The sequence below is a fragment of the Aphelocoma coerulescens genome, chromosome 2 (assembly GCF_041296385.1).
Source record: "Aphelocoma coerulescens isolate FSJ_1873_10779 chromosome 2, UR_Acoe_1.0, whole genome shotgun sequence".
Lineage (NCBI taxonomy): Eukaryota > Metazoa > Chordata > Aves > Passeriformes > Corvidae > Aphelocoma > Aphelocoma coerulescens.
The window spans coordinates 135581040-135605719 of NC_091015.1; the positions used below are offsets into that span (position 1 = coordinate 135581040).

General features: G+C 39.6%; 1 protein-coding gene across 6 annotated transcripts in view; it reads right to left on the bottom strand.

The window, feature by feature from the left end:
- STAU2 (staufen double-stranded RNA binding protein 2) overlaps positions 1–24680 on the bottom strand; it is a 171372-nt gene that overhangs the window by 118119 nt on the left and 28573 nt on the right. The gene's annotated exons all lie outside the window — the stretch shown is intronic.

Sequence of the window (24680 nt, forward strand, 5' to 3'; positions counted from 1 at the left end):
TCAAATGCATGGGCTGTTCCTCAGCAAGGCAGTTGGTAACTCTGACAGCAGCTCCTATGTGCAAACCAGCTCTTCACCCACATTTGTGGAGCTCCGCAAGGAGCTCTACTATTTATCAGTCCAACAGCCCAGCTCTTCTCTCTTCTTGGTTTGAGTCTTGAGGAAATGAAACCTAAGGAGAACCAAAAAGTCCAGTGGAAGCCCTGCCTGGGAGACAACTGTCCCACAGACAAGTGGTATGGAGGAAGAAGGATTGTGAGGTTACTCATGTGAAACCTGTCATCATAGCTCAGCTCTAAGGCTCAACAAAAGCCAGATGGTAGAGAATATGCCTAGCAGAAATGGATCCTTACTTCTTTTGTTCATATTTTATAGCAATGTAAAAAAGCCCAGGATTCCAGGATTCCAAAAGCATGGACAAAAACAAGGTCCATGACAACAGAACTAGATTTACTCAAAGTACTAGATTCATTCAAACAAAGTACTACATTTTCCTTATTCCTCTTAAAGGATCCTTTTCCAAGTGTGCTCTCTCCACTTTCATCTGTGAACATGGATGGTGACTTTTTTGTATGAAGACATTCTGAATTTTCATTAATAATTGTAACCCAGTTGTTTCAACTGTAAAACAAAATAAAAAGTTTACCAGAGAGCAGCACACTTCAAACCCAAACAAGTGTGAATAACTACTCTGGCCTCAGTGTCCCTGAACTTTGTGCCTAATTCTAAAAATAAATTTATATGAATGAGCCAAACATAACACTGGCTCCAACATGCCTCTGGCTATAGGGCCTTGGAGGAGTGAGCTAAGTTGCCTTTACGACAAGCAAAAAGTGGGTATTTACTTTGCTCTCTTGTTCACAGTTTAACACACTTACAGAGAATTATTAAGACCTGGAAATGCTTTTGCTTATGTAACATTTTCATTAAATTATATAATAACTCCTGCTGGAAAGGCTTCTGGAGGTTATCTGGTCCAATGCAGCACACAGAACATGGGCAAGATCTGAAGTTACATTGTCTTGTCCAGGCATTGTCCAAGGTATCATGGAGGTCTCCCAGGACGAAGATACCACAACATCTCTGGACGACCTGTTACAGTGTTGGACCACACTTTCTGGAAAACTATTAGAAAGTTCCTAAATGCCGAATGGAATTCAAACACTTGGCACTGAAATTGTTGCAGATTTACAGATGGAACAGAAGTCTTCCTCCCAATGCCAAAAATGACCAGCTTCCAGCCTTTGCCATCACAGGACTCCCTCCTAGCTTACCAGCCCAATCAGCACTGACTCTCCCTGCTCCTGCTCCTGCTGTGGTATGGCTGAGAATTCATGCTCTTGTACTTGCAGGGTCTTAGAGACAATCCAATTGATCTCTTCCTCATTTGTTTTAGTGATGTCAGCACAGTTTGCTGACATCTTCCTGCATCTTCTTTACTCAGTAACACAAATCCTCTGACAGTGCACACCTCCTGCAGACAAGACCACTATCTCTACAGCCTAGCTAGAGCTCTGGAGCCAGCTCTGACTCAAGGTCTCTGATGTACCAGGAGAGCTGCTCCAGATGGTGCTAGGAACTGTGCCAGGTGGTGCATCACCAGCACTGCTGAGCACACACCCCATCCTCAGCAGAGTTTCTGACTCCCTTCTGCATCCACTGCTGAGCAATCTGCTGTGCCTGCTGGTTGTCTCTAGGAGCAGTGCTCTAGGCCCTACACTTACATGTGCTTTTCCCCAGTACCTGCTGAGGAGGTGCTTGACCCTCTCTAATCAGGAGATGACTGGAAGGAAAGCTCAGTGCAGCTTTTGACCAGGAGTAGCTGACAGAGGTTACTGGCAGCTGCTAGAGCTTGCTAGAAGCCACAGCCTCCTGTAGTTATCTTTTCCCCAGAGCAACAGGTACCCTCCAGTTCCTCAAAGAGCTCCCAGGAATCTTTCCACCATTCCAGAAGACGTAGAACTGGAAATGGCTGTATGTGTTGGCTGCTGCTTAGCACAAGACAAACTGTGTCATGCAAAAGCAGTAGGCACCTTGATAGCATGTCCCACCTCATTACTTCACAATCCTCTTTAAATAGAAAGAAATGGGGTAGTGCTGTTAGCAACTACCTAAATTTAGGGAAAATACAATATCCATCAGAAGTTCCTGTTTCCTGTTGAGTTCCTAGACCTACCTTTCTCTCCACTGCATGCAAAGGAGGAAAGCACATGAACTTAATCCACTTTATAAACTCAAATCCCACAACAGGCCTTCTCTTGTTCCCTCTCCTCTCCCCACCTTTTCTTTTAAAGAGTGTTTAGGGAGCTATTTATGTGATAATAAGGAAAAATTATATTCAGCCTGTGGCTCTAGAGCCTCATGCAGCTCTTTGGCATTGCCAGAATGATTAGGCTTTTACATGGTTTTGATTAAATTTTTCTTGCTCTCCTTGTCCTCAAGCAGAGTTGTAACAGAGCACTGATAATATGAGCATTGCCAGGAAAGTGCAAAGGAACACCTGAAATCCTCAGAAAAGGAACTAAATCTGTGAGGATATTGGCTTCTCTACAACGAGAAGCATGTCAAAGGAAACAACATCCTCCTCTTTTCAGTGGTGAGGACAGAGACTGTATTAACGAAAGTCTCAAAAGCAATCATAGTATTACAGTCTGAAAGTACACTGTGACAATTAAACTGAGTTTCAATAATGAATGATTCTGCATCCTGAAAATGTACACTCATGTAAGGAACAAGCCCATGGAAAGGTAAAATGATGTATCTGCCACTGGTCATTAACAAACCTTCCCAGTATACTATACATGAGTTATTAGAAAGGACTGAAAGCATTAGCAATCTTTGGAATATTTATACAGAATTTGCTATTATTAGTAGTATGCAATAACATATCAGCACAGTATTTTCCATCTCAAGTACATCTGCATGTCAGCTCTACACTCCTCAGTTGTCTGTCACTCTGTTCAGCCACAGAACTGAAACAAGCAGGATTTCAAACAGTAACGCCTCACATATGGACTCCTTAGGTCTCTGAAAGTTTTTAAATTTTCTTCATTTTAAAAATATGCATCTCCTTGCATTCTACATGGCAGCTACAAATGTTAGGATTTTCCCTGGAGAAAATTCTTACGTAAAAGAGATTTTCAGGTGATATTGGCACACTCCTCAGAACACAAGCTGACCAACACAGCCAAATGACTAAATAAGACTAGAAGACAACAAAAGGGCATGTGAAATGATACATTCAATTGGAAGAAAATGAAGCATGATAACAGATAATACACAATAAGTCACATATAACCTATAAAAACAAGCTCATTTTCATCTGGCTCTTCTGGACATTTAAGATTCTTAAAAAGATCCTTCAAATAGGAGGTCTGGAAAGCAGGTTCCCTTTATTCCCTCTAAGTTCACAGCAACAGAAATCTACTTTTCAGCTAATACCACTAGAACAGTCAACCTGAAAAAGGGTATTTGCTCTATGACGGTGACCTTGAATGTCAAGTTTCAGCAATGAGTAAATATTTACAACTAGTTATAAACCCCTAAAAATAGGGGTTCATAACAGAAATGCTGACAGACTTTAACTAAGTTGGTGTGAGTGGGCGCCACTATAATTAAATAAATCACCAAGGTCTGTTGACAATTAGAAAACTCATTTTGGTTTGCCACAGAGACAAACAAAAATTCTGTTCATTATAATTTTACTGGAATATGATGTCATAACATGTAAGCATACTGAAACAATCTGCTGCTTTTCCAGCCAAAATATTAATTGCATACTAAGGAGCCCTTGGGGCCTCTTCCTTTTTGGCCATCAAATCCACACACACAAAGACAAATAAAGTATTAGTACATACGTTATGTGTTCATACTGCATTTCCTGCATTTCTCTGGATTCCTCAATGGCATAAATGTTTTTGATAAATATTGTTACTTTCTTCTTAGAAGGGGAAAAAAAGCAAGTGCAAGATGCAGCTCACAGAAACCAGGAAGTTTATTTAGATTTAGCTTCATGTTAAAAAGTCAGTGAGATTTTCTCTAAATTCTAATGGTCAATGAAGTAAAAAAAAAAAACAAATAAACCCAATTACTTCCCCCCTACACAAGTGTTATAGGAAGTAACAATTTCCCATATAAATATTCCCATTTCATAATGCAAAGTGAAGAGGAACTGGGACCATATTTTAGTGGCCATGACAAACACCACTAAAACATGAGCTATTCTGCAGATGCCAGCTCTGTGCTGAAAGGGTCATTTTCTGTCTGGACCTTTTCCATGTGAAGTCAATCAAGCTGGCAGCCCTGCTGGCACTGTTTAATCAGGAAAATGCTGTGAGCTTTTTGAGTGGAGGGGTAGAGAGCCACAGACCATGCAGGGGAGTAGGAAACAGCATTTGCTGTGAACAACTTTTTCTCCATTACATTTGAAATTTCTCTAGGGGAGCAAGTTGCTTAGTGCAGCTGTTCCCTGGCTATGTCCTATTTTCCTAAGCAGTCCATTAGCCACGTGCATTTCTTACAGATGTGAGTTCTATGTTTTGAAGAAGGAAACATCCAGTATAGTCACTTTTGTCTTCACATAGTGAACCTTCTGGTTCTTTCAGCAGATCCACAACAACACCTGGGAACAAAGAGGCTCTCTCTTCCAAGTACTCCTTTTGAGAACTACAGCCCATTATTCTTGAAGTGTGTCTACTACAGGCTAGGCTGCCTGATCAAGCAGAACCTAGAGATGAAGCCTTGTTGATCCAATTCCAGGAAGAATCGCACTTGCAGGCTTTCGTCCTCCTGGGGGACTTCAACCCCCCTGACATCTGCTGGGAAAGTAGCAGGGCGAGCTGTAGGCAATCCAGGAAATTCCTGGAATGCATGGATGATAACTTCTTAACCAGCCTGGTTAAATAGAGAACTTGGGGTGAAGAAGAGAAGCTATCATCTCTAGAAGGAGGGTCAGGTAACTTGGGAGAATTATAAGGATGCAGCAAGGTCATGTAGTGAGAAGATTAGAGGGGCCAAAGCCCAACTAGAACTTGATTTAGCCACTAGAGTTTAAGACAACAAAAAAAGTTTCTATAACTACATTGGCAGCAAAAGGAGGGTCTTCATCATTTGTTAAATGCAGAGAGTAGTGACAGGGGATGAGGAAAAGGCAGGGATACCTAATGTCTTCTTTGTCTCAGTCTTTAATATCAAGACCAGCTGTCCTCAGAATCCCCAGGTCCAGGGCTGGAAGTTGGTGACAGGGAGCTGAATGAAGCCCCCGCAAGTCAGGAGGAGATGGTTAGTGACCTGCTATGCCAATTAAACACTCACAAATCTATGGGCCCAGGTGGGATCTACCCCAGAGTTATGAGTGAACTGGTGAAAGACCTTGCAAAACCACGCTCAATAATCTAAAAGCTGTGCTGGTAAACTGATGAAGTTCCAGCTGACAGGAAATTAGCAAATGTAACATCCATCTGCAAGAACGGTCGGAAGGATGATCTGGGGAACAACAGGCCTGTCAGCCTGACCTCAGTTCCAGGCAATGTTATCATCCAGAGTGCCACTGCATGGCACATGCAGGACAACTAGAGGATCAAGCCCAACCAAAATGGATTTACAAAAGGAAAGCCCTGTTTGACCAGCCTGATCTCTTTCTATGACAAAGTGACTCACTTAGTAGATGAGAGAAAGGCTGTGGATGTCATCTACCTGGACTTCAGTAAAGCCTTTGACACTATTTCCCCCACCATCCTCCTAGAAAAACTGGCTGCTTGCAGCTTGGATTGGTGGACTCTTCGATGGTTAAAACTTAGCTGAATGGCTGGGCCCAGAGAGTTGTGGTGAATGGAGCTAAATCCTGTTGGAAGTCAGTTGCTAGTGGTGTTCCCCAAGGCTGTTTTGTGGCTGGTCCTGTTTAACCTCTTTACTGATGATCTGGATGTAGGGATTGAGTGCAGTAAACTTGCCAATGACACTAAGTTGGGTGCAGGTGTTGATCTGCTCAAGGGTAGGAAGGCTCTGCAGAGAGACCTGGACAGACAATCAGTGGGCTAAGGACGACTGCATGAGGTTCAATAAGGCAAAGTGCTGAGTCCTGCACTTGGGTCACAACAACCCAGTGCAGCACTACAGGCTAAGGAAGGAGCTGTTCAGCAGAAAGGGCCTTGGGGGTGCTGGTTGACAGCTGGCTGAATACGAGCCAGCAGTATGTCCAGGTGGCCAAGAAGGCCAATGGCACCTTGGCCTGCATCAAGAATAGCATAGCCAGCAGGAAAAGGGAAGCCCCCTGTACTCAGCATTGGTGAGGCCATACCCCAAGTACTGTGTTCAGTTCAGAGTGCCTCACTTTGAGGTGCTGGAGCATGTCTAGAGAAGCACAACAAGGCTCATGAAAGGTCTAGAAAATGTGTCTTATGAGGAACAGCCCAAGGGAGCTGGGTTTGTTTTGTCTTGAGAAGAAGAAATGGCTTTAAGCTGAGACAAGGTAGATTCGGATTGGATATTGGAAAAAAAAATTTTCATGATCAGGCTGGTCAGGAATTGGAATAGGTTGCCCAGGGAGGTGGTGGAGTCACCATCCCTGTAGCTGCTTGAGAGACACATGGGTCTGGCACTGGATGTTGTGCTTTAGTGGTGTTTGTATTGCAGTGGTAGTGCTGCACTGATAGCTGTACTTGATGATCTTAAAGGTTTCTTCCAACCTTGATGATTCTACTCTATGATTCCCAAGCCAGGTAATAGACAGGTCTACCAGAGAGGATGTGATACTGGATCTGTTGGTCACCAATGCAAGCAAGCTAATCAGGGACATAAGACTGGAGGCAAACTGGGTTACAGTGATCATGCCTTGGTGGAGCTCCATTTCTGAGGGATATGGGTCAGATAAAGAGTAAAATTAGGCTTCTGAACCTTAGGAAAGCAAACTTTCAGCTTTTCAAGGAGATAGTCAATAGGGTCCCCTGGGAGACTGCCCTCAGGGACAACAGAGCAGAACAGAGCTGGCAGATCTTTAGTGAAGTCTTCCACACAGCACAAGAGCTAGCAATTCCCAGGAGCAAGAAACTGGTCAAGGAAAACAAGAGACCAGCATGGCTGGGTAAGGAACTGCTAGTCAAACTAAAGGGAAAGAAGCAAATGTACAGGCATGGAAACAAGGACAGGTAACCTTGGAAGACTATAGGGATGAAGTACAGTTGTGTAGGGATGGGGTGAGGAAGGCCAAGGTGAAGCTGGAACTGAACCTGGCAAGGAATGTAAAAAATAACAAGAAGGGCATCTACAAGTATGTCAACAAGAAAAGGAAGGTCAAAGAACGTGTTCCCTGCTGAAAAACAATACTGATAACAAAAGATGAGGAGAAGGTTGAGGTACTGAACAACTGTTTTGCCAGTCTTCAATGGCAACCCCTCTTCCCACACCACCAAAGTCCCTCCTACTGTAAGTAAAGGTCAGGTTCATGACCACATGAGGAACCTGAATATAAACAAGTCTCTGGGACCTGATGGGCTGCAACACAGAGTCCTGAGGGGAATTAGTGGATTTAGTTGCCAAGCCACTCTCCATGATAGTTGAAAAGTAATGGCAGTCAGATGAAGACCCAGGAGACTAGCAAAGGGAAATATAGTACCTATCTTAAAGAAGGGTAGAAAGGAGGACCCTGGGAACAACTTGTCTGTCAGCCTCACCTCTCTGCCTGGGAAGATCATGGAACAGATCCTCCTGGAAGCTGTGCTAAGGCACAGGGAGGATAGGGAGGTCATTTGGGACAGCCAGCAAGGCTTTACTAAGGGCAAGTCCTGCCTGACCAACCTAGTGGCTTTCTACAATGGAGTGACAAAGGAAAAGGCTACAGATGTCATTTATCTGGACTTCTGTAGAACCTTTGACACAGTCCCCCACAACCTGCCTCTCTCTAAACTGGAAAGAGCTGGATTTGATTAATGGACTGTTAGATGGACAAGAAAGTGTTTGGACAGTTGGTAGTGTTCAGACAGAATGTAGCAGTTAGTGTCTCAGTCCTGATGGACATCAGTGACAAGTGGTGTCCCTCAGGGATCTGTGTTGGGACCAGTGTTATTTAGTATCTACATTAATAACATAGACAAAGGGATCAAGTGCACCCCCTATTAAATTTGCATGACACCAAGCTGAGTGGGGAGGTTGTCACACCTGAGGGATAGGATGCCATCCAGAGGGACCTGGACAAGCTCAAGAAATGGGCCCATGGGAATCTCATAAGGTTTAACAAGACCCAGTGAAAAGTGCAGCACCTGGATCGGGACAAGGCCCAGTAACAACACAGTCTTGGGGATGAACACATTGAGAGCAGCTCTGCTGAGAAGGACATGGGGGTGCTGGTGGATGAGAGGCTGGACATGAGTGGGAAATTCTTTACTGTGAGGTTAGTGAGGCACTGAAACAGGTTGCCCAGAGAAACTGTGGATGCCCATCCCTAGAAGTTCAAGGCCAGGTTGGATGGAGCAATCTGGTCTAGTGGAAGGTGTTCCTGCCCATGGCAGGGAGTTGGAACAAGATGATCTTTGAGATCCCTTCCAACCCAAACCATTCTATGATTCTATGATGAATCAGTCTGCCTCTTCTCTTCTAGATTACTTTCACATCCTCCAAAAACATTCTTAATGTAAAGTGAACAAGACATTCTTAATGTAAAGGGAGCAAGGCACACATTGTGTATCAGTTTTAGCCACAGACATCCCTTATTTGAATGCTGACCTCCTCTCGGCTACATAGACGAGAATAGAAAAAGAAAAATCATGTATACTTGTCCCAGACTATTCTTCATTCGAAAGATGAATTCGAAAGATAAATCAATTTTGACCTAGTTGTAGAAAATCCCTAAGCAAAAGAATGTTTAACTGACTACATAAGAATTGTAAAGAATAACCATGTGATGGAAATATATTAACAGAAAGACATTCAAAAGCATCTGTTCATTTTTTAAAAAAATAGTCATGAAACATAACAAAGATGCTTCCCATTTTAAGACATAGAAACCCCAAAGCCTCTCTATTTCAAATGCAAGAATGTAAGAAAATCCTGCATTAAGCAGTCAAGATCCATGAGTTGCAGGCAACTGCATAATGTAATCCTCTTTATCTGTTAAGGTCTATTAGAAAATAAATGAGATTACTTGCTTCTGCTGGGAGGATGATCTAGAAGCTGAGTTGATACTTAGGAATCTCCTAATGTTCAGCTTGGCTATACTTTTACATACGTTATTTTGGTTTGTGTCGATATTATCCTGTAACTTATATAACTTATCTATTTTTCTGTTATTTACCCTCCATCGTGAGCTTTCGCACTCCCTTTCAGACATTGCTTTGAAAGGGAACAAGTTAACGTATTTCAGAACTCTTCTGTATAAAAAGCTACCCAGGGTCTTGATAATCTTTCCATCCCTTCCCCATACTTGCTCCTGTTCTTAAGTACAAAAGCCAAGAATGGTAGGCAATATACCATATAAAAGGCTAACAGTGTTCTGCATAATAACAATATTTATGTATCTACACCATAAATATCTTGCTCAACACATCTTAAAAATCACATCGGTCTCTCCACTAATTCAACCACATTAGTTCTTCTCAGTTTATCTTGCAAATACTTAATAATACTACACTTCTGTGATTTCCAATTTAATTACCCTCAGGTGACAACAGAGTTAGTACTACTAGCGCTTATGTTATTAATCTTACATTTCAGACTGGAAAGTCTAGTCTCATTGCATTTCTAATATGTCAGCCCTCTCTATCACCCAAGTCTTCCTGCCTATCTTGACCTTCCTGTGTATCAATGATGCCTTTTACATCTCATGAACATTTTCCTACTTCTTGTGCAAACATCTTTAACTAAAATAACTTAAAAGGCTGATTCTAAAACTGGAAGAACTGTACTTAATAATCTTCCTCCTAGTTTGACTTTTAATACTGCTGATTATTTTTCTTTTCCTTTCCCACCCTGTATTTCTTACACAAATCCCCTTCTCCTTCAGTTTAATGAAAACATTATCCTTATCTAATGCTATAAAATGCTTAACTGAATCCTACAAATATAAGATTTACTTTAGTCTCTTTACCTAAAAAATGAGTTGGCACATAACATGTAAGGTTAACACATTAGTCATACACAATCTACCTTTAGTACACAGTAATTTCAAGCTGAGTTTTATACTTTTTTGTCTGTTTTTATTAATACTTTCTTTTAAACTTTATTATGAGTCTGGGAATTTTTCATGAAGCTAATGATAATTCACTTTTCTACTTTTTTTTCTTTTCCTGAGCTAGAGGCTATGTAGTTCCTTCAAGCAGTATGAGTAACTAAGTAAAAAAAAAAAAAAAAAATTGACTCATGTTTCCACGATCACAATATCGAAACATTCCTGAGTGAAAAACAAGAGGGAGGAGGATTCAGTTTAACATAACATTATCTAATGTGGAATCTTCCCAGGAGAATTTGCAATGACAAGACGATAATATTGCCACATCTCTGTTTCTCTGAATTCCAAGTTGCTAAATACAGACATTTGACTGAAATAAATATTTCAGTATTTACTCTCTGCATTTACTATTACTTTGTTTACTATTTATAGTAAATATATACAACAAGAAGTAAAAAACCTGTTGCTCATCACAAGTAACTAAAAGTAAAACCAACAGAGAGCTACAGACATTTTAAGTTAAGGACTTTGAACCATCATGGATTAAGCTCAAAAGTAATATAGCAAACATACTGAACTTGCTATGCAGCACTAGTTTCAGAGAGATGCTTCCATGAACAGTAAGTTCAGGTCTCTGGTTCCAGTTTTATTGCTCTCTCTCCCTCAAACTAAACCCTTGAAGTTAAGATGAAGAACATGTGAAAGTTCCAGAAGGGTCTCCAAACCAGCCCAAATACTCTCTCTTAAAAACAAAGAGAAACTAGTGCAAAAGATATGTAAGGAAAAAAAAAAAGGTTTAGGAGAAGTAATAGGGAAAAACCCAGGGGAAAAAAGAACCTCCTAAAGTACTGTGTACTAAAGACTAAGGTAGAAAAAACAAGTGAAAAACAGCAAACAGAATCAAGAAGAGAACAGAGAAAAAAATGTTATGTGCCTCTAAAGCAGTATTTTTACCTATCAGCTGAATAACTAAGTAATGAAAATGGTCCACAAAACTTCAACATATTCTTGAATGTAAAATGAACATAGATAATATAGGAACATAACAAGAATAGTGCCTCCACAGTTAAAGACATAGGAAAATGTCAAGTGGACAGAGCTGAATGGAGATGGGGAAGGAAAAGATAAATACAAAGAAAAGGTTCTTTTCTGTGACACAAAACCAAGTACAGTAAGAATAAAAGGGGAAAACAATGAAGCTGTGATGCACACTGTATACTTTAGAGGTTAAAGCAGACATCCAGAAGACAAACATCTCAAAGTCTTATCTACTTCAGCTCATAAAATTTCCCATGAACTGTATTACTCACTAATCTTTACAAGCATGCAGAATGGTTACTGAGAATGCTGTCTAAATAGCCATTACAGTAAAAGAATATAAACAATGCTGCATATCTGACTACAGTATCATTTTCTTTTTACATAAGAAACCTGTGTCAAAAAAAAAAGAAAAAAATCATGTCACTTGCCAGACTAGACACTAAGTAAATGAGAGAATGAAGTATCTCACTTATTTTATTTTATCATATATTTATACCAGTAATATAATACTAATAAAAGTGTTACTAATTAAATCATCTCAGGGCTAGGACTTCATAGGAATTAATTAACCTGAAAGTTCACAGAGGAAGAAGGCCCAAGAAAGTTCATAGAGTGATTCTCACCATTCAAATTCACTAAAATTCAAATAATTAGTGTGTACTGTTCAACATTCCTTTTCCCCTTTGAGGAATGTAAACATACAGGCATTAAATTGCATTATCATCAGTAAGAAATTTAACCTATCACTTTAAAATTGGAAATTAAAGGACTGAAAGTAAGAACAAGCTGAAAAATCCCACTTAATTCTGGTTTAATAAGCCACTCCTCAGCAGATGAGTGCAGTTGAGGATGCACACTCCCCTACCTTGCTAGTTATCAGCTCTGCAACCTCTAAAAATGGCCACATGTGGCCAGCTAAAGCTTCTATCCAGAAATCTTCTCATCTGTGCCATCAGACTTGCAAAGAAAAGAAATGTGAGAGAGAGAGCTTGGTCAGTTGCAAGTGAGAGCATTTTATGTTGCCCTGCATAATGTATCAGGATGCTGACAAAAAAGTGGATGGCCTTGAGAAGGAAGCTTTATCTACACCTGGAAGGGGAAAGGAAGGTGTCTGTTAATTGACCACAGAGAAGTTTGTAAAGGGCCAAAAGGTCAGAAGTCAAAAATGATTGGTGAAGCCTTTCAGTGCCTTGATTCCTTTCTATTTAGAAGCAGAAAAAGAGCATATTTCCTAGGGAAGCAGACATAATATTACTTAATATTCTTTTTGATTCTTTAATACTCTTTTTCAAACTTTAATGGGCATAATGGATTTACACCAATGACTGGCAAGTAAATAGCCATTCATTGCTAATAAAAACTCATAAGTAATACAATGAGACTGCCATAGTAGTGGTCACCAAACCACAGTGACTTATCTCAGTTGGTCCAGCAAATACAATTTAGTACTGAGTATTAACAAAGAAAAAAATTTTAGATCATGTTAGATCAGTACACTAAAATACAAGGTTGCAGACTTTCTAAAAGGTAGGAAATATAAGAAATGTTTATAAGATGGGGTGGAATTGTATTCTAGAAAACAGGGACTCAAAAAAAGCCTTGAAGGAAAGAGATACCAAGGACTGTTAAAATGGAATCATAGAATTATTTAGGTTGGAAAAGACCTCTAAGAAAATTGACTCCAACCACTTACCCAGCATTAACGAGTCCACCACTAAACCATATCATTAAGTGCCACATCTATGTGTCTTTTAAATACCTCCTGTAGTGGAGACTGAAGCACTTCCCTGGACAGGCTTTCTACTGCTTGACAACCCTTTTGGTAAAGAAATTCTTCCTAATACCTGAAATGGTTATTATGAGCTTTGACTTAAGGTCAAGTAAACAAGGTTAACATAGAGATTACCTTTACTGAAGAGAATGAAGTCGCTGCTGCTGATGTCTACCTCCTTAAGAATTCTCATTTCTGTTTCCCTGACACTTGTCAGACTTGAATCTAAATCAATAAGGTAATTAGAGTCCACATTCTCCTCTGTCATGGAACAGAACTTCTAAGCTAAGACTTTTGGGCTGTTTTTTTGTCCAGAGATGATTTCCCTTTTAATCACAACACTGAAGGATTCAACCCCATTTTAGTAAAACATATAACCCAAACAAATTATGGTGCCAAAGTACCTGATGAGTACCTGTGAATGCAACTATTCTTTCTGTGACAGTAAAAACCAACTCAAACTGGCATTCTTCTTTAAAATATCCTATGAAGACAAGCAGATTTTTGGAAGATCCTGTGAATTAGCATTTCAGAAGAGATGTTAACTGTACTTTCTTTCACAGAACACAAGCACCCACCAAAATCAGTATTATAGACAAGATGTGAAGAGAAACTATAACACAGTGGTTGCTGGTGAAAAGGTCTGCATTCAGACTGCATATATTCTGTTACAAAAGAATCTCGAAAACCTTTCTTCAGAATATTCAATACTTTCTCATTCCGTAGCAGAACTTTCAGTTCGAAAGTGACAAAGACCTGTAAGGATGGAGTACTACTCCAGTCAGATCCTTAAAGAGTTATAAGCTGTTAAAAAAATTAGCCACTAACCTTCTTTCTGCTTGCTTCCCTCAAGAAAATTATGGCAACCTCTCAAAGTAAAGTTTGAGCTCCAACAGCAATCCACCTCTGTAATTACCAAAACAAGCAGGCAAAGGAAAGAGAACACATTTACTGGTAACCAATATTCAGGTTCTGGACACAGCAGAAAGGCCATAATAAGAAAGGAGGCCACACAGGCTTGTTTCCATTGAACCCACTATCTCACAGGTGTCCCAGCAGAAATACCCTTAGTTCAGCAGAAGTACAGGAAAAGATAAGGGTGAATAAAAAGCTAACTGTGTGGAAAGAACAAAACACACCCAAAATATTCCTGCTCCTGGAGGAGCATTCTGAATCAGTGCTTGTTTTCATACATACCAACAAGACCAGTCTTCTGTCCATACTCTGAAAGTAAAGCTGGCTGTGTTAAAGGCAGGGCTAGAGAAAGAACATCCAGTGAGTTGCAAAGCCAACAGACTGAAGCGATTCACAAGGTGCTGGGGCAGGCTGTTGGCTCTGAAGGTCTTTGGATCAGAAGGTTTACAGGAAGTCTCTCACGTGGAAAGGCAGTGTTGAAAGATAGACATTAGGAAACCAAAGACAAGGATTGTATCACACCTCTTTATGTTTTCAGCCTCTGTAAGAACACAAAAAATCACATCTGAAACTTGGAGAGACACATCTGGAGCCAGATGCACTTCCTCCAGAGCAGAGAAAGATCTGAGGAAGTTAAAAACCCAAAGTAAAGAATACTGTCCACTGAAGAAGCTTCAGGAGAAATAGTCAAAACATGAGTTAAGGACCACAGAAGGCAAGGGCAGTCCTCTTAGCAGATAGAGCAAGAAAGGAAGTGGTCTGGAAAGGTCATTATATCCTGAAAGAAAACGAATGAAAATATTAATTAAGAAAAGATTGAAGCATTAGGGCTTAGGAGCTCCTCCACAAATAGGGCCAAGATGTCAACGACAAAACGACTTCATCTTGAGCAAAGACTGTTTAGGATGCTGCAATACTGTAAAATGTCATGCCTGATGCATCACATTTTAGGCATGAAGAGTGATGAAGCATCTAGATGCTCTACAATTATAGCCAAAAAGATTTTAATGATACCAGGTGAGTATATTGACTTGAAGAATGAAGTGATACTGTGCTTGGAATACTAACCTCAAACCTTGCTCTCTATTCTGTCAGCTTGATTTTTAGCCTACATAACATTATTTTAACAGTTGTCAGTGTAATACTGTAAATACACTTAAGAGTATATATGTTATTGATCCCTCACACATTAAATGTACCCATTAATGTAGTGGATGGTAGTGACAGGATACATTTGCCAGAAGGATTATATGCACGCTGTCCCAGGACACGTCACCAACACCATTTGGTGTGCATTGTGCAAATTCATGATAACAGGGTGAGGAGACTGCAGAAAAATCAATCTTGGACAGAATTTAGTGGAATCTATACATTCCATAGCAGAATCTGGGGTTTTTGATCCCAAATACTCTATGTATTTTTAAGATTTAAAACGCTGCAGCAATTAAACATTAGCTATCAAAAAATTTACTGCAGGAATAAATATCCTCTGCCATTTAAGGAATCTTATTTTGTTTTAAGGCAACCATACTAATCACTATTGTCTAAACTGATAGCTACTGGCAATGGTAAAGCTCATCACCTGCAAGCTCCCTTGCCACTGTTCTTTTGGGAAAACTATCTTAAGACAAACAGATGTTTCTGCTGGTTTTTAAACCAACAGGAAATGGACTGACTTTCTCCCTTTTCCTTTCCTAGAAACAGACACTAGCAAAGAAAAATCTTACCACAGCTGTACTCAACACTTTTCTTGTAACAATACGTCTGTGTGGGAGGCAGGCAACTAGTGGGAACAAATAAGCCAGGGGAAGTGAAATGTAGCATGCAGAAGATGAACAGAAAGAATTAATTTAAAAGTCTGTGACTGGATTATTACACCATAATGCCAACACACTAGTAGGGGAAATAAAAGGGTGATGTACAAGACTTTGCTGTAAGATATGATCTGAATCTTGTCTCAACTGGTAATGTACGCAACTGAATCAAGTATCAGCTAGCAATCTCAATCCCTTCCAAGCAAATAGATGTTCAAATCATTGGAAAGCTTCATTAGTATGAATAGACTGCAGGTTTAGTGGCCAAGTTGCAGCCTTATCTTTAAGGAAATGTCTTTAGGTCAGGCCTGAGGAATGAATTAATTTGATGAAATGCAGAATTCATGCTTTGTGCAGATAAACCAAACACTTAATCGATACTGCTGGCAAACTGGCATCCTTTACTTGCACTAGATTTACATAAAAAAGGAAAACTGCCATTGAAGCTATTGCATTAGAGCCTCAGTTATTATAGAAGAAAACTTGAAGGGAATGATGAGACAAAGCCTTGCAGAAAACCTGGTTTTAATTGATTTATGCCAGAATTATGACATTTTAAAGTCATGAAAAGCTTCAGAATAGAAAAGGGCAACTTTTTTTGAGAGTGCTTTTGCTGAGAAATTCTTGCACAAATTCATGCTGCCATCTAATGGTCTAAATCAGACATTTCCAGCTGAACAATTAAATTGCTAATCTGAACAATCACTTGCATTATTCTTTGGACTATTCTTTTTTCCCCTAAGTTTTAATTCTTTAAAATTGATATCTGTTGTTCAGAATTGAATAATAGTGTATTATAGGAGATATAGCCTATTCTAACCAAACTCCTAATTTCTATTTCCAAGTAGTTTTTAATATATCTTCCAAGTTTCTTTTCCCAAACTACTGGGAGCAGTGAGAGGAATGCAGAAAAGAATTTTTGCAAAGTCAGTCAGTAAACACTTTTTATCATCACACCTCTCAATCTTTAAAATGCAAATTCTAAGGACAGAATTTTGCAACACTGACTGGAAATGCAGGCAAAGCACCTCTGACTCCAGCCTTTTTAGGGGAGGAATGTTGTACCCTGAAGGTAGTACCTGTCAGGTCTGAAGCTGACAACTGTAGCAAAGTAAAAATCCCAGTGGTGCCACTGGGTGCCCACACTGCTCCCCCACAAACCACGGGGTTTGTTTGCTGTAATCAGTTCAACACAACAGGTTCCAGAACTGAGGGTTCACTTCATTTGGGGAGCAAGGGCACTGGTCTGCACAGCCAAACAGCTTCTTGCAGCAAAACACTACTTTATTCAATCAAAAGCATTTCAGTACTTGCATGCCTGCCTCTCCTCAAAAGTGCTCTTACCCAGATATCTCCCTAAAGAGTTTGTTCTTTTAATATTTTTCTGTCCCTCTTCTCCCTGGAGAGACATTTTTGTCTTTTTTTCAGTCCTTCCACTGCAACAGTCAAATGACTATAGCACTCATAAAATTAGTGCAAATCAACATTCTTAGGATTATTTCTCAGAGCACAATTCAGCTCTAGAATCAGATGCCTAAATTTAGGTATTTAGTTAATGTGTAGAAACAAAGTCACTATAAAAGTGAAGCTCTGGAGAGATCCATACAAAACATAGACAACCTAGTTTAAGGCATGACAAACAGCATTCTAGACTATGAATTGTTCTGACTAATCCTTCCACTGGTTATAAAGGGAGACTGAGTTTCTAATATACAGGCAGAGACTATTTGAAAGGCATCTGAGCTTGGATCCAAATCCCACCAGCACTGAAAAGAACTGCACCTAGCTGCCTAAACACAAACACAATTGTACATGTACAATTGACATGCAGTCATGTACCTAAACCATCCACATAATGTGACACAGGACCGATCCACGAAACAGAGAAGTTTCTCACAAATAGCTGGAGTCCTGGTGGATTATATGAAATGGTATGATGACTGAACATTGCTTTTAGGGATTCCTTCAATTGCCTAAACTTAGCTATGCAGGCCCATTTGAAATAATCTAGGGTATCTTGCCTGACCTTTTGCTGCCACTCTAGTAAAGGTCTCCTCTAGGTCTTCTGCCAAATCCACTGGTCCCATGTGGATGTCTCACACACCCTACAATGTCTCAAGTGGCACTAGAGGTCTATGTTTAGGCAACTTAGTGTCCCACATCTGCCACAGTATTTATGCTTGGGAAAAAAATCTGCTTTACACACAGCTGTGCATAAAATCCTCCTCTGTTGCAGCAAGCCCCAACATAAAGCTTCAATAATGGGAATTCAGCAACAGATATTAGGTTAATCGTGTGCCTAGAGTAACAAAAAGACTCCATGAAGTAATCTGAATTTTACATTTTCCAGGCTGCTGGCTGATCTAATCAATACTAGATTGAAGTCTTTCAGATCCAACAACCTTTTATATTATGCACTGGAATATTTGTGCCTCAAATGGATGAGGCTCTCCATGCAGAGTGCAGTCTTCTGCTAGAAGGTAAACAGGGTGCTCAGAAGCCCAGAAGAACATCTAAAGGTCAGGAAAATTTCAGACTTCATTCTCTTTCTCTAAATTAGATAACTGGGTTGTATAACTGTAGGTGTAGTTTTGGAGATGGTAATATCAATAGATTTTTACATTGTCTCCTGCATTGCAACCCACATACTTCAAAATTTGGCTTCTACAGCTGTTCCTCTGGCTAGATGTTCCATTTTTCCCCCTCACAGGACTATGTAACTTTTGTGAAAAAAATGAAGTTGGGTGAGGATTTAGATTGCATTACTAGCACTCATGTCAAGTAACACTTCCCTCAAATCTTTTCCCTTTCATGCACATATTAAATCTTTAAGTCAGCATTCATAAAAAAACCAAACTTTTCATTTTATTCCAGTCTTTCACCGTACAATCTTTTATTAATATGACTTGACAATTTTAGTAATTTATCCAATAATCACACACTCTATTCTCTCTTTGATCATCAGATAGGATAACATGTTAGTCCAATGCGAAGCTAGCAGCTGCAGATGTAGTTGGCCAAAGACCAGCCCTCAGGCTTTCTTTTATTATCCCTCACTTTTAAAGCGTGTGTTCAGTATTTAGGCACTACTCCACAGGGCTGATATACTTCAGGAGCAAAGAAGTCTAAGCAGACAGTTCTATGCAGCAACTGAGTACCCAGCAGGGGAGCAGGATACCTGGCAAGTAGGGACTACATGGCCAGGTAGGGTGATGCCCTGTGCTTTGTGGCCAGGCAGTGTAGCTGGCTCCACAAGAGGCAAGAATATGCTGCTGCTTTATTATTCTGAGTTTGGTCTTGCAAACTGTAAAGAAGCATTCATTAACATCAAAGAAAAATGTGCTCAGAAAGGCAGAGCTATGTAAAAGGAGAAAAGGAGGAATGGTTTGTGCACTTCCCCATGGCCAAAGGAGAAAGGGAACAGTCTTCTCCTTAGCCTGTAGTATACAACATATATGCAGGAGGAAGCAACCATACACAAGACTAAGATGAAGGCTCAATGCAGCATAAACTGTCCAAGTGCACAGAAGCTGTAGTTTATCCTAGGAACACCACCACTTTGCGTGACATACTTGCAGAGCTATCACATCATCCAAATTCCTTAAAACCAAGCAAGAAACCGATTTAATTACTTTATTTCCGTTATTTAGCTTGTCATTGTTCTGTAATCCCTTTGCTCCTATATTTCACAAGTGTTTTTAATTTTGAAACTTCTTTTTTTTTAAATATAGATTTTTCAAGCTCGCTAGATTGTGGTTAGACACGTATTAAGGAATTTTATATATTAAGGAAACAACTTCTGAATTCTCCCAAAACACAAGGGTTGGGTTTTATGATCTCCTTAGCACTACTTTCCAAACTAAAACCTCAAAAGCTGCTGTTGAGTTGCTAGTGGTTTTATTTCTTGGCTGAAAACTGTTAGTTTAGGTAAGTCTGTAAGATATAATTTGTTCTATCACTTACAGACATTCTGTAATTGAAAGTACTGCAGGACAATTAAACTTCAGGAATGACTCTCTTCAATCCTAACCGAAGGAAAAAAATAATAAAATAATAAAAAAATAGCATTCAATGATAATAAGGCAAGCTGGACAACCCTGTAGTCAGAATTGATGCCTTATTTTATTGTTTAACTGCTCTAATTTAAACAGCCATGTTTTTAATTCTTTTTTGCATGGTTTAAGCCAATTGCATTTAAGCCAGAGATGCAAGGGAGTACGGGTTCTAGCATTGGCTACAGATATGAGAGTGTGCACATGTTTTGTCCCCAGCTCTGCCAATACTTCTCAAACCTGAGCCGCCGTCTCAAGACTTGGCCTGTGCTGAGTAGCGTGCCAGTTCTCCCACTCGTGCCAAATGTTGTGCTGACAAACACGCAAGCTACATCAGTTAGCAACCTGGCCCTGAAAGCATCAGCACCTCCTTCCCCAGAGTCAGCCTGTAAAACTCTTAGATAAAAGAAGACATAAAAAATGCAATGTTCACCATTTTTAGCTTTTCTGTAACATACTGTGTTTGAACTGAAAGGTCTTCATGTGCCTTTGTTGCAAAATTGCTTGAAACTCCAACCTGTGAGCCTTTAAATTGGTTGTATATAACTGACAGATTTTGAGTGCCAAAAGAGTATTCTCCTCTATTATAATCTCGGTTAGGAATACAGAAACCTTTGTTAAATAAGAAGTTGTCTAACATGGCTGGATTCAGGGTTGGCAACTTTTTAAAAAGCTCTGTCTTATCAGAGGCCATCAAACTTTGTTTTACCAAACTTGCATGGATTTTAGTTCAATAAAGAAAATCCAGAGAGGACTCCAAGTTCTTATCTACACTGTAAAATGATCTGCAGCATACAGATATCCAAACTACCAGAGACCTAAGCTGGTAACTTCACACAATTCAGCTCAGCATCACACAGACTTTATCAGCCTGCCACGATATGCAGTATAATGGCAATGACCCAATGCTGTTAACAAGTTAGCCAGTACTGCATTCACTATCTTGAGCGAAGAGTCAGGATGAAAACATCCATACCTCATCCAATTCCAAACTGGACTGTATTTTATCAACCCTAAGAGGGAAGATGACCTGCCCTGCCCCTCCTAACATAGCACAGGAAGAGACTTACAAGGCTAAGACCTTCCCACGGTGTTACATGCTGCCTTAAACCTCTTGCTTTCTGCCATGCTGAGTTTTGTATGCACAAAGCTCTATAAACAGCCAGTATCCAACACCTACTCTGGTGCAGCACTATCAGTACTGTAAGCAACAGGTAGCTAGAACATGTTCTGATAAAAACCACAGAATTACTATGGGAAAGTGTTACAGGGAATACTTGCTGCATTGCAGAGAACACCTATGGAAGGATGCTCATCTGGAACATCTCACCACTTGCCTTCCATGCTGGCTGCTAGGAAAACCTTCCCCTTCTCCTTTTTCCCTCTCACTTGTTTTCTTTCCTTTTTTTCCATGAAAGTAGCTATCGCCTTCACTATAAATTTACACCATCAGCTGCAGACCTTGCAAGTGGATGTTTGCCCCTTACATGTAAACCTGCTTCAACAACCTCTGTGCAACACACTGCCCATATAAATATGCTCCACTGCATGTGAGAGAGTAGTCCTTTGCCCTTATATTCCAAATACACACTGCCCCTCTCTGGTGAAGGCAAAAGCTCTTGTGTGACTAGAAAAGAAGGTGTCTCAGTATGGTTGTAAATCAAGGAGTAACTTCTCCTTTCCTCTCCCCCTGATTAATTTCTAAGCAGCTCAACTTCCAGTGCTGGAGCCAGGAAATATTCAGGGACATAAAGGCTGGGGACAAATAAAGGAGGAGGAATCACTGCCACTTTGACATTAATCATCTTAGCCTGACATGGAATCAAGCTGTCAACTTTGCATATGAATTGCAGTCTCAGACCACATTTCCATGAGATACTGAAAAGGGTCTTTTGTGCCACTTGAAACACTAAACTTAACTGGTCTAAAGATATGCCCTGGAATGATCTTAATACTCTATTTTTTCCTCAAGCCATTAGCCTTGCCAGAATCAAAATTTCCCTAATGCAATCTCCTAATCTTAATCTGTAACTTCACCTATTTGAAAAACACATTTTTTTAAACAGAGATCAGTAAAGGGAATTCAGACACAGTATAAAAGACAAAGCTTCCAACTTATTTAACATATTTTGTATCTGTTTTAATAACGGAAAATAATCTACAGTCAGAAACTAATGAAAATGAAAAATACTTCTTGCAGCGTATGATCTACATTAATATTCAAATCTTGTTTTTAACTGTCTTTATGGTCTGCATTTATTTGGGTACTCCAGCAATACCTCTATTCTACTATCCAATTTGCAAAAATCAGGAAACTAATGCTAAATACAACATGGCAGTAGAAGAAAATAAATGTAACATATCATACCACAGGAACATATGCTTCATATTTCAAACTTCACTGGCTATTGTAACAGATCCAGAATCTGTCTCCAGGCTTGCCTGTGATGAGGGTGAGTAGGAGGTGTCAAGTGATGCTGACCTGAAGAGGTGCAGGATCCTTCCTATCACAGCCAGTGCCCCACACTGCAGCCACGCTGAGCCTCATGGGCTGTGCTGAGCTGCAGGGCCGGTGCCCAGCATGGCTCACAGGATGGGGCTGTGCTGCTCAAATCCCTCGGCCACAGGGTAGATTTGTGGCAAGAGATGGGCCCCTAGGCAGATCCCCCTTGGTACCACCCGCATGGCCCTGCCTTTATCTGACAGCACAGCAGGAAATTCTCACGTGACCATCATTCCTGACTATTGCTGACAAGGTTGTCTCCTCGTAAGCAAATCCTGTAAGAGTGTGAACGACCAAGAGGGGTTAATCTCTGCTGTAGCTGAGGTCAGCATGGTGTGGTACCCATGAGAAGCAGTACTGTTCAATGCCACACCACTCAGGGCTCACGCTACTGAAGGTATGGAAGATTACCTGCAATATTCTCTTCTTAAATCAGCAGCTCTAATAAACAGCATTTAAATGATGGCTGACAAAGTCTAAGTGCCTTTCTTACTGTGATCATAAAAGGCCAGCACCTCCCAATGCAAAACAATGCAATGAACAATTATTTCTAACACAGTACTATACAGATAATTTTTCTGCTTCCTCTTTACTCTGGCATTCATGTGCATATATGGTGCGTGCACAGTGGGTATGTGTTTATGCAAAGAGACAGGTAAGTCCAGTTATTTACTACTTAGTTTTAGTTATTAGTCAATTTACTAGCCACAGTACTATTAGCTATTCTGCATGGGTAACTGCACTCAAATAAGCACAATGAAAAAGCAAGCACAGATTCTAGCCTTCTGTTCCACCCAGCCTGTTTGTTCTGTGATCAGAAAAATCAAGTAGCCTTGGCTACCTAACATGCCCAGAAAAATAACATTCATGTATCATTTTACCCTACCACCAAAACATGAATCTCATGAAAGTTACCAAAGAAGCAAACTTATAGATTGAACTAGACATACTAATCATTTTCTATGAAAAGAAATAAAATATTAAGAGTTAGTAAATGCTGAGTGTTTTGACATTCTATTTCCACCAATACATTTCCACAATTAAGTTCAGATTCCAGAATTCCACATTTTGTGCCTTTAACTAGCTTTCACTTTTTTTCCAGTATAGCGTTATATCTGCTAGTCAAACTAATTTCACTACAAAAGCAATTCAAATAAATGAAGGATTTCTAAATATTAACTAAACTCATTTCAAGCACCATAATTAGCTTTTTAAACCATGATGTATGTAAGCAGAGACCCAGGTCAGGAGTGACTAGAAATATAAAATAAGTGGTACAAAAATCAGGCACTGTTCCATAGACTAATTAAAGGGTTTCTTTCAGGTTATTTGGGGGGGGGGGGGGTTGTCTTCTATAGTTCTAGGTATTGTTGCTATAAAAAAACACAACTCACCAGCTAAAAAAAGAAAAACAACAAAAAACCAGCTCAGAATGAAGTGTTAAAACCCTACACTTACCAAGTTTTCATGATTTAAAAGTCTGGGGAAAAGTAAAATAGAATTAAGTCAATTGAAATATTTCCCTTAGACAATTCTGAAATGCTGCTTTTTTTCAAACTCCTTAATTTTTCAACATTGCCTTTCAACATTGCAATTCAATTTCTAATAAAGAGTAATTTTGAACCAAAACACTCCTTCAGAGTTCTTTTTGTTTGATAATTATGAGATGCATAAAATGAAATCCATCAAGCAAAACTTTATTAAAAAGGTAACATTTTTCACTGATAAAACATGTGATTAGAACTTTCTGACCTGTTTTGGTTTGTTTTTTTCTCATATTACATATCATACTTGGTCTCACTTTTGGAGCTTCAAAAGACCTGATCTAATACAGTTCCTCTGGGGACAAATATGGAAAAATGGGAAAAAAGCCTATCTCAGGGAAAGAAGTTCTTCAGATTACAATTGACATGGGTCTGAATATAGGTTTCTAAACTGTGAAATAAAGGATTTTTCCTAACCAAACTTTGAGGATTAAGGAACTCAGAGAGTTGACCAGGAAGAATGGTTAAAAAACCAAAAACCTGAAAATGGCTTCAAGCCAGTTTTCAAAATGCAGTCCTTCCAATTTTATATTCCATTTCTAAGAAAAAAGTGCTTCATTTTTGATTACACAGATTCTAATCACATGACATGACAGCAAAGAAAAGCAAAGCCTCTCTCTAAGTTAATGCTCTGTCTCCTCACTACCATGACTGTATAACGTGCTTTTTAATGCACATTAAAAAAATAAAAGCAGTGGGTTTTACACTTTATTCCTTGTGATGTATTTAGGGCACCTGTCTCTTCTAGGAGGTAATTACGCCTGTTTCTAAATAAGACTGCAGACCCTCCTTAACAAAATTTTTAGTTTTCTTTTACTCTGAAATAACCTAGAAAGTTAATGAAGACTTAGAACGTAAGGATAAAAAAATAAAATAACAGA